Source organism: Manis javanica, chromosome 1 (assembly GCF_040802235.1).
Source record: "Manis javanica isolate MJ-LG chromosome 1, MJ_LKY, whole genome shotgun sequence".
NCBI lineage: Eukaryota > Metazoa > Chordata > Mammalia > Pholidota > Manidae > Manis > Manis javanica.
This window is the reverse complement of record NC_133156.1, coordinates 46,908,335-46,924,780: the sequence shown is the minus strand read 5'-3', so window position 1 is coordinate 46,924,780 and position 16,446 is coordinate 46,908,335. Positions and strand designations below refer to the sequence as shown.

At 36.5% G+C, this 16,446-nt stretch overlaps 1 long non-coding RNA gene across 3 annotated transcripts in view; it reads right to left on the bottom strand.

Annotated features, from left to right (window-relative positions):
- LOC140848003 (uncharacterized) overlaps positions 1–16,446 on the bottom strand; it is a 1,137,778-nt gene that overhangs the window by 666,332 nt on the left and 455,000 nt on the right. The window contains exon 4 of one of the 3 annotated variants that reach the window (XR_012128576.1): positions 13,973–14,325. The exons of the other annotated variants lie outside the window; for them this stretch is intronic. This is a non-coding gene — a long non-coding RNA (uncharacterized lncRNA). Of the gene's footprint in view, positions 1–13,972; positions 14,326–16,446 lie in introns of those variants that run through there. 3 annotated transcript variants of the gene reach the window in all.

Genomic DNA, 16,446 nt, shown 5'->3' with positions numbered 1-16,446 from the left:
CTTCTATTTTTATTTATTATATATCACAAGTGCAAAATTTAAAAAATACATGTTCCCTTACTAGTTTTTTAATGACTTATGAGGAGAGATTTGTATTCATCTTTTTATTCCCAGAGTATATAATAGTGGCCAGCACAATGGGGACATACATATTCCATGAAGAATGAATGAATGAATGAATGTGCAGGCAGTCCAGATGTGGCCTTAGCTTATCAAGACAGGAACACATTTAAGGTAGAGAAAGGCTATATAACTGGTTACAATAAAGCAATCAGAAAATATAGATGATGGTACGTAGTAACTTTGCAGATGAGAAGAGAACACAGACTGATTAAGAATTCTGAATAGAACCTTAGAGTCTGGCAAGATTTCAAGAATGCAGTTCACTGAAGAGCTCAGCAAATACCTGCACCCCATATGTCTTCTATTTTCCCTCACACTTAAGACATTTCCCTAAAGGCTAATAAACAGCAGGTATATCCCTGAAAAAAAATAGATGACTCAAATATTATTACTTAACATTAAGTGTCAGCTATATATAACTTATAAGTAGCATTAATTCTTTGCCCTTGAGAATCCCACACTTGAAAAGAAAGGTTACAATGTTAGACAAGAAAAAAAAACACAAGAGAAAAATTTAGGTGTTATATTAATTGATGTTTCATATTCATTCATTGAAATGTATATGAAATGTCTTATGAGTCAGGAACTATGCTAGGATCTGGGCAAAAAATAGTAAGGAAAACAAGATTTGTGACTTCATGGAGCTTATAATCCAGCAAAATAATAAAAATGTTGAAATACTTTTCATTCATGTGGTTTTCACTGTGCTAACCATTAATGCATTTATTGAATTCTCATCTGTCAGGTAAGACAGATATTATTACCTTCCCCACATCATAAATGAAAAAGAGGCTCAAAGGTCATTTACATAATGGAAGTTCACTTTTACGATTTTTCCATGCACATTTGTCCACTTCTGGAGAGGAAGAAACAGTTCCTGTACTTCATGTTTCTTCCTCAGCATTCAGTACAGAGCTGGGAACATGGTAGTGTGTCAAATACTGATTGATTTACTATGACGGGATTTGACCTACAATTCTCTTCTTGCTCTTTGGCACCAGAAAAGGGAGGAATATTTCTCTTCTGTGTAAGAGATATACACCCAGAGTAAATCCTATGTTTAATCCATCATTGTATGATCGGTCACTGTAGATTAAAGTAGTTGGCATATGACATGGCTTAGGCCATATCGACCAAATTTATTGCTCGTCAATATATTGTGACTGTTCATGTTTCACTCTCCTTCCTGCAGATACAGCTTACTACGTCATACAGTCTGTGTGCTTTGCTCCCAACAACTTGTGCCAGCAGTGCTGGAAGTCCCCAGTACCTTGGAGTTTACAGGGCTCTGCTACCGCTTATACAATGACTGACTGCTACAAAATATAAAAGTTATACCCTTTTTCTCAAGGTAGGACCAACTCTGGGGTGTAATTCACTCCCCCCCAAAACAGACTGAGGCTAGGACTTTGGCTCAAATGACACTCTTGCTCGGATTTCTGCCTTCGAAGCTCTGTTCCCTTCACTCCTGTACTGATTTCTTACTGGAGGTACCTCCTTGCTAAATCATTTACACATAAAGCTTCATCTCAGCATTTCCTTCTAAGGAAACCAACTCTAGAAAGTCTGTTTAATCTATTTTATAGTAAGTTAGTAGTATATCAGACAGGGTTCACCAGAGAAGCAGAGCAATAGGACATACTTAGAAAGAGTAACATTTATTTTAATTAACTAGCTCACATGGTTGTGGAGCCTGGCAAGTATGAAATTTGTAGGGCAGCCTGGCAGGCTGGAAATTCAAGAGCTTATGTTGTGGTCTTGACTCTGAGATCAGCAGGACAGGCCAGCTGCCTGGAAACTCAGGCAGGATTTCTATGTTACAATCTTGGTGGGGGATTCTTACTTCTCCAGGAAACCCTAGGTTGTGCTCTTAAAATTATCATCTGATTGTATGAGGCCCACCCACATTGTGGAGTACAACCTGCTTAAAGTCAAATGATTATAAATGTTTAAAAACATCCAAAAGATACTGTCACACCAATACCTAGATCAATGTCTGTCTGAACAACTGGACATCAAGGCCTAGCCAAAGGGACACATGAGATCAACCATCAGAAGGAGGGAAGTTGGGAATGGGGGAACGGTAAGCCTCACACACCCTGCCCTAAGCGAGGACACCGTCGTCCACAAGAGCTCTGGAAAAACTTAGTTTCATTCTGTGCTTCAGCTTCCTCCTCCACATAGGATGCTCTTAAGAGCACTTGATTGTTCTTGCACCTTACTCCATCCGAGGTACTAGTCTGTCCCACTAAGAGATTCAGGAGTCCGGACACAAGCTGGAGGACCCAAATATGAAAGCCAGAGAATAAGCCACTCTACAGCCCCTTGCTACATCCTTCCATAGTGTGTCTCTCCTTCATAGCACCATTATGAATTACACATCAATTTGTGTCATTGTTTGATTAACGACTTTCTGACAGCCCAATTAGGATGTAAGTTCCATGATGTGAAAAGTTGATACTATTTTATCATTATATCACCAAACCTAGCAGAGAACCTGGCAAGTTGATATTTCTTGAATAAATGCCAATGACTTTATGTTATTAATGTAAATATTACCTCATTTATAGGTATACACAAATATATTATTTATCTATAACTGCAATAAATGTAATTATATAAATTATGAAAAAACATTATGTATTAATTATATATTACATATATATACATACACACTCATATGCTATTAGTTTGTGGATGAAAGAAAGATATTTGAGGAGCATCCTTATTTTATTTTCTGTTTTTATGCATATTATATTCCTTTCACAGGGAAAGTAATCTTTTAGTTTGTCACACAATGACATTCTCCTTCTGGTCTTTCTGTAAAAGATTTCACTTAACCCTTGAAATCATCTTTGCTAGAAGAAATCTCAACATCAGTTTATCATTACTAACTCCATACAAGGGTGCAGGAAAAGACAACCAGACAAGGGAACCAGAGCAGCAGAAAATAACTGGACTCTGTAAATTGTACCATTCTCAAGAGGAATTACTGGAGCACACTGCTTCTTCCCTGGATTATGCTGTGCATCCCTTGGGATCACTACAGAAGCATTTTATAGCTCATTAAATATTTTTTAATGTGAACTCACTCTTGGCATTTCTTCTTTATAGTGTCTCTCACAAACCTTCCTGTGTTGCATACCTCCTTCCCCACTACGTGTAATTTAAAAGAAATTATGTAAGCTTACTTCTCTGATTAAGAAAGCCTAATGCACAAACACACAAAGGATATGACCAGTGTAGCTGAAGTAGCTAATGAATCTGGCAGTTTTAAGCTCATTCCCAATAAAAATGGGCCCCACAAATCACTACAAAAAATGTGTTTTGTACCTCAAGAGCCATAATTGTCACACATTTACAATTCATAAGCAGTGACTGCAGGGTGCTTACTCTAGTTAATCCTCTATAGAATAGGAGATATTGGTGCTGTGGAAAAGGGGCACAACAAAATCATCTGTCACTTGAAATACTCATTTGGGAAGCCTCACACACTAATAAAATCCTGAAATGCAGCAATGGGAAGCCTGAATGAGTTCCTCCCCCTAAGCACTAAGTGGCAACAAAGGTGAAAGTCCTGATGCCCAGGCAGAGCCTGGCATACTTGCCTCTGGTTTACTGACTTTAAAATAATAAAGATAAAACATGTAGTTGGAATGTTGAAAAGTTTATGTCCCAAGCCTTTACTATACCTATCTGGACCTAAAGATAAATAACCTAGAGACTTAAATTCTGAGAAGCTTCTATGTCTTGATTGATTTGGTTAATACACAACTAGTATATGATAAATAGCCAGGTGATTTCGAGTCAATAATGACTCTTTATGAGCATATTTAATTCTCTTAGAATTCTTTTGCAAGCCAGCATAGTTTATGTGACATTAAAACAATTTCCAGACCTTAAAAGCAGTATTTCAATTCAGCAAAAACATGGAGATCAGCTCTGGACTCTGTATCATATGCCTATAATCCACATAACAAATTTTTGGAATGTGAGGTTTCTTCTCTGGCAGGTCATGGGTATTTGAGATGGGATCTTGTTCTGGATTCAAACATGAGGGGTTTTTTTTGTTTGTTTGTTTTTAAGGACATTAAGAGCATATTGTTCATTAAGTCTAGACCTCTTCAGCATGAGGGAATTACTCAGAATGATGGAAATGGATTAGGAGAAGCTTATTTTTCTGTCCCTGGGAGGGGAGTTTCCAACAATCACTCAGCCACTTAAACATAAAACAAACACCTGGGTGCAAAAAATTGAAATTAAAAAGTAAAGTAAAATAAACTGTTCTTGCTTTGGCCATTCCTTGACATACCACCTTAACCTCTTTCTTTTGTTCTCACTGGTCCCTCTACATAATCCATTGCTCACAACGGCCTCTTCTTTAGTACCTTGTATAAAATCATCTCAGTCTGTGACTCAAAATAATGATCCCTTTACCTCCTGGGTTTGCAATTTTAACCGCACAAGCTTTTTAAGTTCAAGAAGCAGAATCAAAATGCATTTATATTTTATATTACAATAAATGTGAATATCAAAAGATACTTTTAGAGTTGTGTGACTGCTGGCATTTGTCAAAAAGCAAGAGAATTTTGGAATTGGAAGAAGCAGAAATATATTTAGTATTTCAACTGCCTCTTGATGGAGAGGGAGAGAGAAAAAAAAATACAAATGACAAGTTCCCCTGCAAAGTTTCATATTTCCTTTTAAAAATACTTACTTTCCTAGGACCTAGATTGATTGCAATGCTTGTTTCAAGACACAAATGCTTCTCTTCTATTTAGTTATTTGTTGTTAGTTTATTTTTAATAACACCATAAATCCTAATCTAATGTGAAAATTAAAGCCTTGATGGTAACTTAAATGAACTCCTGTGATGTTCTATCCTTTTCTTTTCTCTGTCTCCCCTACCCCAGGTGATAATTTTCTTGGGAGTATGTGTCTTAAGAAGTACATTGTTTTAGTGGTTTTTACCTTTATAAAAAAGCATACACTCTATACAATCTTTTTAAAATCACTTTTGCCACTCATATAATAATGCTAAAATTTATATACAGTACTGAAAAGTAACAACAGTTTAAAGATTTTACTGCTGTATAGTATTCTATTGTTGTACATCCATGTTTATACTTTTGTAAATGAAAGTTTAATTCATGAGTTCAGTTGTTTATAATACACCAAAAGAATAACAATAAAAAGTAATGTAGTACTTAAAAAAAAAGTTTTGGTCCTTTGTAGAAGAATTCAGTAAAGCCAATCCAGTTATAAGTGTGTGATCTCAACCTTCTTTTCTTCTCTAAGGCAGTCCAGTTTTCTGAGTGGCGAACTTTCTAGGGCTTATACCTAATGGAGATACTAATGATTCTCCAAGTTCAACACCCCCGCACAATTCTCCAAGTTCAACACCCCCTCACAATTCCACTGCATCCCTCTGCCTGAGCCTTGATCTGCAGAGAGACAGATTGAGTATCCCTCGTGTGTAAATACGCCTGATGTAGGGAAGTGCAGGAAGTGCAGGTGGGGGGCAGTGGTCTTTCCAATCTTGGAACAACAATTCTGTTCGAGGGAACATTTTGGCTCCTATTTATACAATGTTTATCTAGTTGGGTAGCTATTGTGTGAGCAAAGGAAAAAAAAATCATGAGAAGGAAAAGCAGCAAAAAAAATTCCCTTCTCCCAATCTTTTAAGCATAATCATTATAGAGAGAACAATATAGAGTAGGGAAAACAAAAGGTGTCCAGAATTGAGAATGTTTTTGCAGGAATACTTTATTCTGTACTCATTCTGATGTCCTACCTTCCCTAAACCTGAAGAGGTGTATTGGGATATTCTTACTCCAGATAACAAACTACTTGAGAATATTTGATGTTTACTTATTGTCTAGTATCAGATAATAGTTTATTTTCTTTCCTTTAAAAACATAACAACTGATGTTATAGAGCACTTACCAGATGCCAGGCATCATGGCATTTTCTGTGCATTACTGCATAGATTACAGTAATTTTATCAGATGGAAATTATTATTGTTATTATTAGTACTACCATTTTAGAGATGAAGAAACTTTCCCAAGTTCACATGTGAGCTCTCAAAATCATAACCAAGGCTATTAGATTGCGATTCCTTCATCTTTATGTAACAGCCCTTTAACTCTTCTTTACCCTTTGTCATCATTTACTATCTGTTGATTTTTGAGCTAATGATTTTCAACCTCATTATCCTTACATAAAATGTAGATAATGAAACCCATAAAGATTTATAGAGGCATGAAAAGTTTCCAATGAAGTACTTCTGAAATAGTAATATGTGTAATATAATACTATTTACATAAAAGTGAACTACAAAATATCTATTTATATACCTGCATATACCTATATAACAAAAACTGCTATGGGAGGTTACCCCTCAGAACACAACAAGGGAGTGGGATTAAAGTGAGATTGTAAGGCAACTTCTACTTTTGATGATGAACACTTCTTAAATTTATTTTTTATGGAATCATGTTTTTTTTCCTTGCCATTAAAACAATATGTGTAACAAATGGAGATCTACTTCAAGTTTTCAAGGTTTTGAGTTAATAACACAAAATAAATTAAAAGGATTGAATTAAAATTGACATTTATCAGTATTCTTCTAAATTTCCCCCTACCTCAAACCTCATAAAAATTGGTCAAATCTGCAGCAAAGTGACCAGAGACAGCATGACTCAATATACATAAAGGAACAGATTCTTATAGAGGCAAAGTGAATGCAGAAGAGAACTAGGCTCTGTGAGTGAATATGTGGGTGGAAGGCAGCCATTCAGCAACTATCAGAGTGACCAATCAGAGAACTACCGTCAGAGCCTTTGAACATACCCTGTCTTCCAGGCAAAAGAGACACCTACAGTAAAGTGTGCCCCAGGTAGGGAGCAGTGAGAATCAACACTGGGGTAGAAGAGGCAAGTCAAGTGTTCTGCCTAACAGACCCACGGGGCAGGGATCACACGCCCAGAAACACTAAAATATCTCTTCTACCAGCGCCAGTCTGAGCATGACTTTGACAGTAGCAGGAATTCTCAAACAGAAATGACTAGAAAACCAGTGTTCCACAAATATTTGAGGTAAATGAATACCATGAAAAAGAGCTATGGCAATATACAAATGTAAAGATTACTGCCAAAAATTGTGTTAACTATAGAAAGTGTAATTGATATAATCACAAGGATTTGGAAGGCTTAAATCTTCTCAAAGAGAAAACAGTACTTCATTGACAAGCATGCGTCTTCAGTGTGGGCTTATCAGAGGTACAGGAGGTAAAAAATTTTAAGCTCTTCAGCTTTCCTTTCCTATATATGAGACATGGAAGTGCAGGAAGGTGAAGAAATATAGCTGCAAGGATTAAAGCCCGTTTTTAGCAGAAAACAGGCAGTCTTCTCCAACCTTAGTAAGATCATATCTTGCCTATTCTGAAATGCCCAGAGACATTAAACAAGTAAGGGTCTTCTCTTTTTTAAATATATCTCTCTGCTTGTGGATTAGATGCCTACCCTATTTGGCTTTTTCAACTAACCTGCCCCAGCAATTCTCTTTCAAAACCTTCCCATGGCAGACACTTCCTCATTTCAAATTTACACCTACTCCTTGAAAAGAATTCCATACATGCCTGTGTCTCTCTTGAGCCCACTCCATTGGGCTTTCATCACTACCAGAGACATCATCAGCCCTTATCAATGTCACCTCCACATTGCTAAATCCCCTGAAGTTTTCCAATTTTCATCTTCCTTGACCTAGTGCATTTAATAGAGCTGATTGCTCCCTGCCTATTGAAATTTTTGGCTTCTGTGAAATCACAGTATCTTAATTATTACTCTTTGTCGAACACTCCTTCTCAGGTTATAATGGTTCTTCTTCCTTTCCTCAGCAATTAAACAGAGGTGCCCCAAGTTTTCACTTCTCACCCACATCTTTATAACATTTTAATACTTCTTAAGTGATCCCATACAGGTCTGTGGCTTTTTAATACCCTCCAAAAATATATAGTATTTATGGAGAGGCCAGATAACTCCACTGATCTACCAACTTTTTTAATGCAACTGCTACTTAAACTCTCTAACATGCATCATTGGCAACTTTAATTTAAAACGCCTGCAAGTAAGCTGTCATCGTCCCTATGAACCTGGCCCATTCACAGATCTTCCTGTTTCAGTACGTGAAATTCCATCCTTCCATTGCTCAAGCCAAAATCTGTGACATCGTCCTGAGTCTTCTCTTCCTTTCTTACCATACTCCCAGTCAAACTCTTTTCAAATCCTGATTCTATCTTCGAATCATTCCCTGAGTTCAACCACTTTTCATTACCTTAAGTGTTACACCCTGTTATAAGCCACCTTTAAATCTCCCCTAACATCCTAATTGGCTTCACAGTTGTCCTTGCTCAGTTCCCCCAAACATCTAAGCTTATTCTCAAACCAGCAACACTCAGGGATTCTTTTAGTAAAAATCCTCATCAGATCCTAGTGCCTCTGTGTTCAAATCCCACCAGAAGTTCTTCATCTCACTCAGTTGCTTCCATGGCTCTCAAACCACTTTGTGGTCTACCTGTCATGTTTATCTAACAACCTATCTCCTTACAAAGTTCTCCAGCCACTTCAACCTTGCTATCCCTGGATTTCACCAAGAACGATCTTTCCTGGAGGTCTCTGCACTTGCCCTTTGTGGGTAAAATTGTAATATTTCCAGAATCTCTTGCCTGGCTTTACTGCATCTACATATCGATAGGTGTTTCCAAGGCGTGGAGAGCAGTAGGCCTCTACATATCAATAGGTAAATACAAGGGCGTGCAAGGGTTTACATGGACTGGAGAGGTTGGGTGGAGCTCTCCTGCTGCAGCCTGGTCGAGAGAGACACGAGGACTGCTTGTAAGAAATAAATGGGCTTCTTAACTTTATTTCTCCCTTTGACTGATTTTGGTTTTAGAGGTATTTTGCCCCAGGATTTTCTCCACTGGAGTTGCACCCTTTCTTATGTGGAACTCTCATTTCTCAGATACTCACAAGACTATTCCTCACTTCTTACAGGTCCTGCCTCAAATGTCATCTCATCAGGGAAGCTCTGCCTAATTTTTATGAAATAACAGACTTCTGGCTTCGCTTCCTGGTACTCTCGATCCACTTTTTCCTACTTTATTACCTCCACTCAATTTATCCTGTACTGCTACACCATGGGCTTACCTTCTTGTTTGTTGTCTGTTTCTGTCTGTTTCTGAAAACAGGAACTTTATCTATTTTGTTCATTGCAGTACCTTTATTGCCTTGTACCATACTTGGCTCATCATAGATGTCTAATAAATATTTCATAATTGAATAGAGAATTTGGTTACTGTTATTAGCCAGATTTGTCTAAAGTAATCTGTCTGTTTAAAATCACCAAAATACTTTGTTTCAAGCATAATGGGACAACCATACACATGGATGATGTATTAAACCATAAAGGAGAATTTCAAGAAAGCAAAAAGAGCAGAGATCCTAAAAGCTACCTTATTTGAAGATAATACAATTAAATTAGAAATTAACAATAAATGACCTTGAACATAACAGTGAAAAATACATGCATCCACTTGAAAACACCCATTTAAATAACTCTTGATTACAATGGAAAACAAAGAAAATCACTGAACTTTCTAGAAAATTTACAAATAAAACTACACTCCGAGATGCAGTCAAAGTATCATACGGAAATAAACCAGGGGACTCAAAATGTATGTACTAGAAAAAAAAAACAAGATTTGAAAACTGCAGTTCATGACTTAAGAGGCTGAAGAAAAAGCAAAAGCAAACAACAATGTATGAGGAAAAGTGAGTCAGTCAGTAAAGATGAAAGGACAATTTATTCTTATTGAAATATAAATTAAAGGAAATAGAGTAGATCAACAAAACCAAAATTTTCCCAAAAGACTAATAACATTATCACAATGTCTGTACAAGGAAGAAAAATAACTAGAAGAAATAATATGAGAAATATGCAAAAGAATAAAACTATAAATAGGAAAATAATCCATTGCATTTGAATGTGATTATTTTAATGGATACTTTTTAAGATGGATAAAAATAGAGAGAAAGTAAAGGTAGAACAAGCAAATGGGAAGTTATTTCTAAGTCTGCGAGAGAAGTGATTTTTGATGCTGACACAAGAGAAGTATCTCCAATGATAGGCTTAGCAGCGGACTCGGAGAACTAAGTAAAAGTAGGTGATTGATTGGGTGAAGAGGTTAAAAGGAGATACATCTACTTACCAGTCTTAACAACAATTTATGGTTGAGAGGGGTGAAGGTGAGAACTGGTAATTTATTTTCAAATTTTTAAAATTTGCTCAATGCCCACCATTAATAAGAATATTTCAATTACCCTAATTCATAAGGCTTTGAAATGGAAGACCTGATGAAATTTGGCTGTTTTAAAACTTTTAAAGTTATATTTTTCCCTTGCATGTGTGAGTTAGAGTTTGTCTGAATTTCTGTACCTGGAATAACTTCCCAATGAAGTTTAAGAAGTCAGTGATAACTCTGTTAGGTACATGGGAAGTTCATTGATTTAATTAATGAAATTACTACATAAGTCTAAATTTGAATGAAAGGTTACCAAATATTTGACAGGTTATTTGAATTACTATACTTGTAATATGAAGTTTTAAGTAATGATTAGGAAAATGATTTGGGAGTTTGGACTTAAATTTTTAAGATTATGTGAAGTTAAAGAAAATGTATTAGACAATTATAGGACACTACCTTACAGAACACTACCTACTCCCGGATTTATTCTATAATTGGCTAATTTCCAGTTCATTTTCTCATTCTTTCCCATTCCTCAGTCTCTAAAATTTCATACCCCATGTTCAGACCCTGAACCTCATCTCCTATCTATGACTCATTCTCTTGGTGTATTTATCCAGTCTCATGGATTTAAGTATTCTGTGTGATAATATCTTCCATATTTATAATTCTAATCTAGTCCTCTCCCCTGAATTTCAGAATCACATACCTAACTGCCCACTTGATATATCTACTATGAAATTTAATTATAATTTTAAATGTATCATATCCAAAACTCAACTTCTAGTCTTTCTCCCATACCTATTCCTCCCACAGTGTTTCCCATCTTTTTAAATGACAACTCCCAGCATTCTAGCTATTCAGGCTGATAGTCTTGGAGCCATTCTTGATTCTTACCTCTTTCACACTTCACATGCAATCTTAGCAAAGCTCATTGTTTATCTTCAAGATATATGCCTTTCTAGCCTACCCACTATAATTCCCATGTTCCAAGAGGCCCTTCTCTTTTATTTAGATAATTTAATAGTCTTTCCACTGGTATCTGCTCATCTACATTTGTCTCACTTTGTCTATTCTCCTAAGTTCAGCTTCAAGACAGCAGCCACAGCTATCCTTGTAAAACCAAGACACTTCATTCAATTCTTGTATTCAAAACCTGCTGCTATCTTCTCAACTCACTGAGGAAAACTGAAATCTTCATAATCATCCACAATGCCCTATATGATTTGTTTCTACAATATGTCTCTGACTTCATTTCCTACTAATTCTGCCATGGTCTTTTGGCTGCTTCTCAATTCAGAGCATTTCCAGGGCACGTCCCCTTTCCTAAAACACTCTCATTTCTTGCATGGTTCACTCACTCTGCTCCTTTGGTTCACTGCTCAAACGTGATTTCCAAGCATAGCTCCCCTCTTCTGTCCTTTGAAAAAGTGTACTTCTTACACCCAGGCATTCTCTTTCTCCCTTCCCTACTCATTACATTCCACAACAATTATCACCATCAAACACTGTTTCATTGTATGAATGAATAAGTATGATGAATTGGGTTCACTCATTCTTATTCAGAGATAAAAGCTACATGGCTTTATGAAGCTCCTTTCAGCTTGGTGTGACTTGATCTATTCATAGGTTACTGGGCTCATAAACATAAAATAATCAGCGTACTGTTTGAGCACTGTCATACCAACCAGATCAAAACTGTCTTCTCCCTTGTCACAATAGTGAAAACGTTTACAATATTTTTAATCTATAATTTTTAGGGTTCCTGATGGCAGTAATGATATTTCACTACAAGAACTGTTACCAATGTGGAAAAAGTACCCCTTGAATCATGCTTAAATGAGTACTCCAGTTTTAAGTTCCCTGAGGATAGCAATTTTTTTTATGACTTTACACACTACCTTAATCAATATGCACAGAATGAAAAGTAATATATACAGGAAAAGTACTACATGAGCCTCTGGGTATCATGGTTCCCTTCCTTCTCTGAGTATGCTTTATTCATATCATGGTTCTGAGCACAAGAGTCCTTTAGCCATGGAAAGACATGAGAAATGGCCATCCTTTGCCCTACTTAAATATGCTGAGTAGACTTCAATGGAGGATAAGGTCAGTGAGCCTCTAATGCCGATGTTTGTTAAGTATCTACAACTCAACTGGAAGAACTTGCAGAGACAGCTGCAGTCTGATCTCCTTACCTGAGCTGAAGTAGGAAAAACAGAAAAGATGGAATTTATCCACCACACATTACTCATTTTTAGATGGGACAATGACATTTAAAAATTATGTTAATCCCAGAAAGGTTCAAATGTTTTTTAGTGTAAAAAAGAGTTGCAATAACAAATTCATGTTTATGCAGGACTTACTCTAAGTACTTTTAAATTCTGAAATCTGAAGTGATGTACAACTCTATTTAACTACTTTTGTAAGATTCAGTTTGTTCATCTCAGAAATGCGTGAGGGTTTGACTTGATAGCCATTTGGTTCTAGGATGAGGAATGTGCTGGTATTAAAGCTCTCTAATGCTAAATTTTTACAAATCCTCTTTATCCTTCCATGCAATGTTTATACCTACAGACATTACACACAGATAGTCCAAACATTTGCAAATTCAGCAATGCTATCTTATTGTATTCTTCCTACTCTCCACTTAATCAAACTTCATGGGCCTGAAGGTTGCTAAGAAGTTACTCCCAAGATTTTACTCTTCTTCTGGTAATTTAATCTTCTTTGCTCTTCTTCATAATTCAGTTTTGTCAACCTTTTCTTCAGGGGAATTTAAAATTTACTACTATAACTACTTAATAGGCTGCTTTTTGTGATAAGGGTATAAGAAATTTACTTTCCAGGACATGTGCTGACTTCCTCATGAGTACCACTTAGCCTGCTTACTGCTGACCTCAGGATTCTGTAACTTCAAAACGTTAACAGTTTCCAAAATGTGAAGAATTCTTAACCTCTCTCTGAAATTTATGGTAAAGTGTGTCACAACACTACTTGTGTACCATGTATTACTCATTTTTTTCCTTCTAACAAATCTCACCTTCAATTTTCAAAATGATCAACTTCTCTCATTATTTTAATTTGAACTGCACTAAAATATTTTGCAGCTACATACATAACTATGGTTATTTAGCATACACTGAGTGGTTACAAAATATTGACAGATTTATGAATGGATGAGTAGTAGGACCCACGGGATGTACCTATTTGTTCTGTACATCTATGTGTGCCAGGTATTGTACGATTGATAAGTGAGACACAGAAGTATATTGGGTACTGTAGAAAACTAAATGTATTATGACATGAAGAGTGATATAAGGCAACTAATATGTTCTGCGGAAATAATAAACTCTTACAATGGTTATGAGGGAGGAAGGAAAATTTTAATTTGGCCTTGAAGAAACAAGAAATTTGTAGGTAGAGATGGGTGTGAGATAGGGGGAGAGAAGTTTAGAATTAGGAATAGCATGGACAAAATATGAAAGTAATTTACTGCAGCTAAAATGTAGACTATCTGTATTATTAATGGGAAGTAATGCTGGTTGCTGAAATAGGTAACCCCAAAATCTGAATGGCTTATCACAGTCCTGTTGATTTCTTTTTCATGTCACAGTGTAAGGTGAGTCACCACAGGATCTCTGCTCCATGCAGTCCTCTAGAAACATAGTCATTCTGTGTGGTGATTCGGCCTGTCATCACCCAGGAGGCTTGACCTCTTTCACTAGAATCTCTATGTTAACCAGCTTATTAGCAAAGATATGATAGAAGCTGTGTGAGAACTTACAGTGGTATGTCTGGAAGTAGCTTACATCACTTTTATCTGCCTTCCCTTGACTTGAACTCAGGTTTTTTCACTCAACAGCAAAAAGAATGGCTGATGTCAGGTGCCAGTTTGCTGAAGATAAAAGTAAGAAACCCAGATTTTGATGAGCAGAGCATTCTTCACCATGGTACACTCATGCAGAGGACAGCTACTTGGTAAAACAAACTAAAATAATAGGTTCTAGAAGATCATAGAAGGGATTTAGAATTTCTTCTGCAAGGTATAGAAAAAATGACCACTGCCTAAAAGAGTGAACTATCAGATCTACTTCTGTCAAGTTGACTTAATTACCGCTTTGCTTCACTTTAAGCAACATGAATTTAGAGAGAGACAAGAGAAACAATTTATTTTTAGACCATCATCAAATGTATATATACTTTTATAAATTTGCATGTCAAAAGCATTCATGTCATTAGACAAAAGACATTGAAATATAAGGTGCATTGGAGTGAGACCTTGATATTTGGAATCCAAAGTGATTTATTTTCATAGAGTCTTATGACACTGTAAATGAGTGTGAATTGGTGATAGAATGTGCAGCACAGAGAACTGCAACTCTACTCAAGGTGGATCCAACATCGGGTCATTTAAATTCTCTATTTAATTGCAAGATTCAGTTTAAAAAGGGGAGGCTTCACTAGTCAGGTGTTACATATCTGTCAACAATTTTGTACCCATTTAGATGTATTTCACATAAAAGGGCTTCTGAATAATGATACAACACAGATCCTGTAACAAGAAAATGCTAATTCAATCTTTTTACACAGCAACCAGTTGCAAGACTTCTTGAGAGAAGGATGAGAGGAAAGAGTAACCAACTAAACCAGGAGAGAAGAGTGAGAGATGAAATTAACTGTATTTTCTTCTGTTCTCTGTGAGTCTTTCTCTAGTCTTCAGTGTGTGAGGAAAGGCTGTCTGTCTGTAACCAGCTTAATGAATGGGCCAGGCTTCTTAGGGCATAATCAGAAGTCAGTTTTATTATCCCTTTCACCACTGCTTCAAACATGCTCTATTTTTTATTTTCCTGTATTGGTCAGGGTTTTCCAGAGAAACAGAACCAATTGGATGTGCATATATAACGAAAGTTTATTTTATGGAGTTGGCTCATATGACTACAGAGGCTGGCAAATCCATTTGAACTATGAACCCGTAGGAGACCCAGAGAAAGGCCAATATTGCAAGTGCAAATCCAAAGGCTGTCGCAGAAATCCCTCTTGCTCAGGAGAGGTCAGTCTTTTTGTTCTATTCTGGCCTTCAACTAACTGGATGGGGCCCACCCACTTTATGGAGGGCATCTCCTTTACTCAAAGTCCATTGGCTAAAATGCTAATCTCATCCAAAGACACCCTCACAGAAACATTCAGAATAATGTCTGGCTACGCACTGAAGCACCATGGCTCAGTCAAGTTGATGTATATAATTAAACATTGTATTTCCCTTTCCTAATCTTTGTTACAACTGATTGTTTATACTCATGTTTAGTTTTAAGATATTCTGATTTTTAAGTTAGTGACAGTCCAATTTAACATTCTCCTTCCCGTAACTTGAATCTGATTAGTGTCTTGAGTAGCTGTAGTAAAGTGAGACAAATAAGACATGAGCTGTCTTTTTGTTTTCTTACATTCTCACTCTCCTCTCCATGCTTCTTTAGGAATCACCATTCCATCTCTTCCCCACATTCACTACATCCCCTATCTACCTTTAAGGAAGCCCTGCTGAGTTATCTAGTCTAAGTCACCTACTACCTATATTTAGGACTAGACTGGGGTGGGGGGGGTCTTGCCACTTATTTTCATCAGCTTTTCAATTGTAGCCTACAGTTTGCAGTAACACTCTAGCTGTCATTTCAAATAGTGTTACATATATTCACATAGTTATATACACAGCTGCATGCCTACTCCAATGTACACACACATCCCAGTCTCTAGAGGGAATAAACAAGAGATCAAACCTAACTCTCCTTTGGAACAGTAAGTGAAACATAAATAACTTGCAGAAGCAAGCAACTGATTTTTGGAAGTGAACCCACACCACTGATAATACCCCTACTTGGATAAATTCCCATTACAGCATTTTTTTCACACCAGCCAGAAACTATTAAATATTATGCAACTCATAAAGATCCAAATCCATAAAAAGTATTTAATGCAAAAACCCAATTGTTCCATCATGCTGGGTTTCTATCACACATCT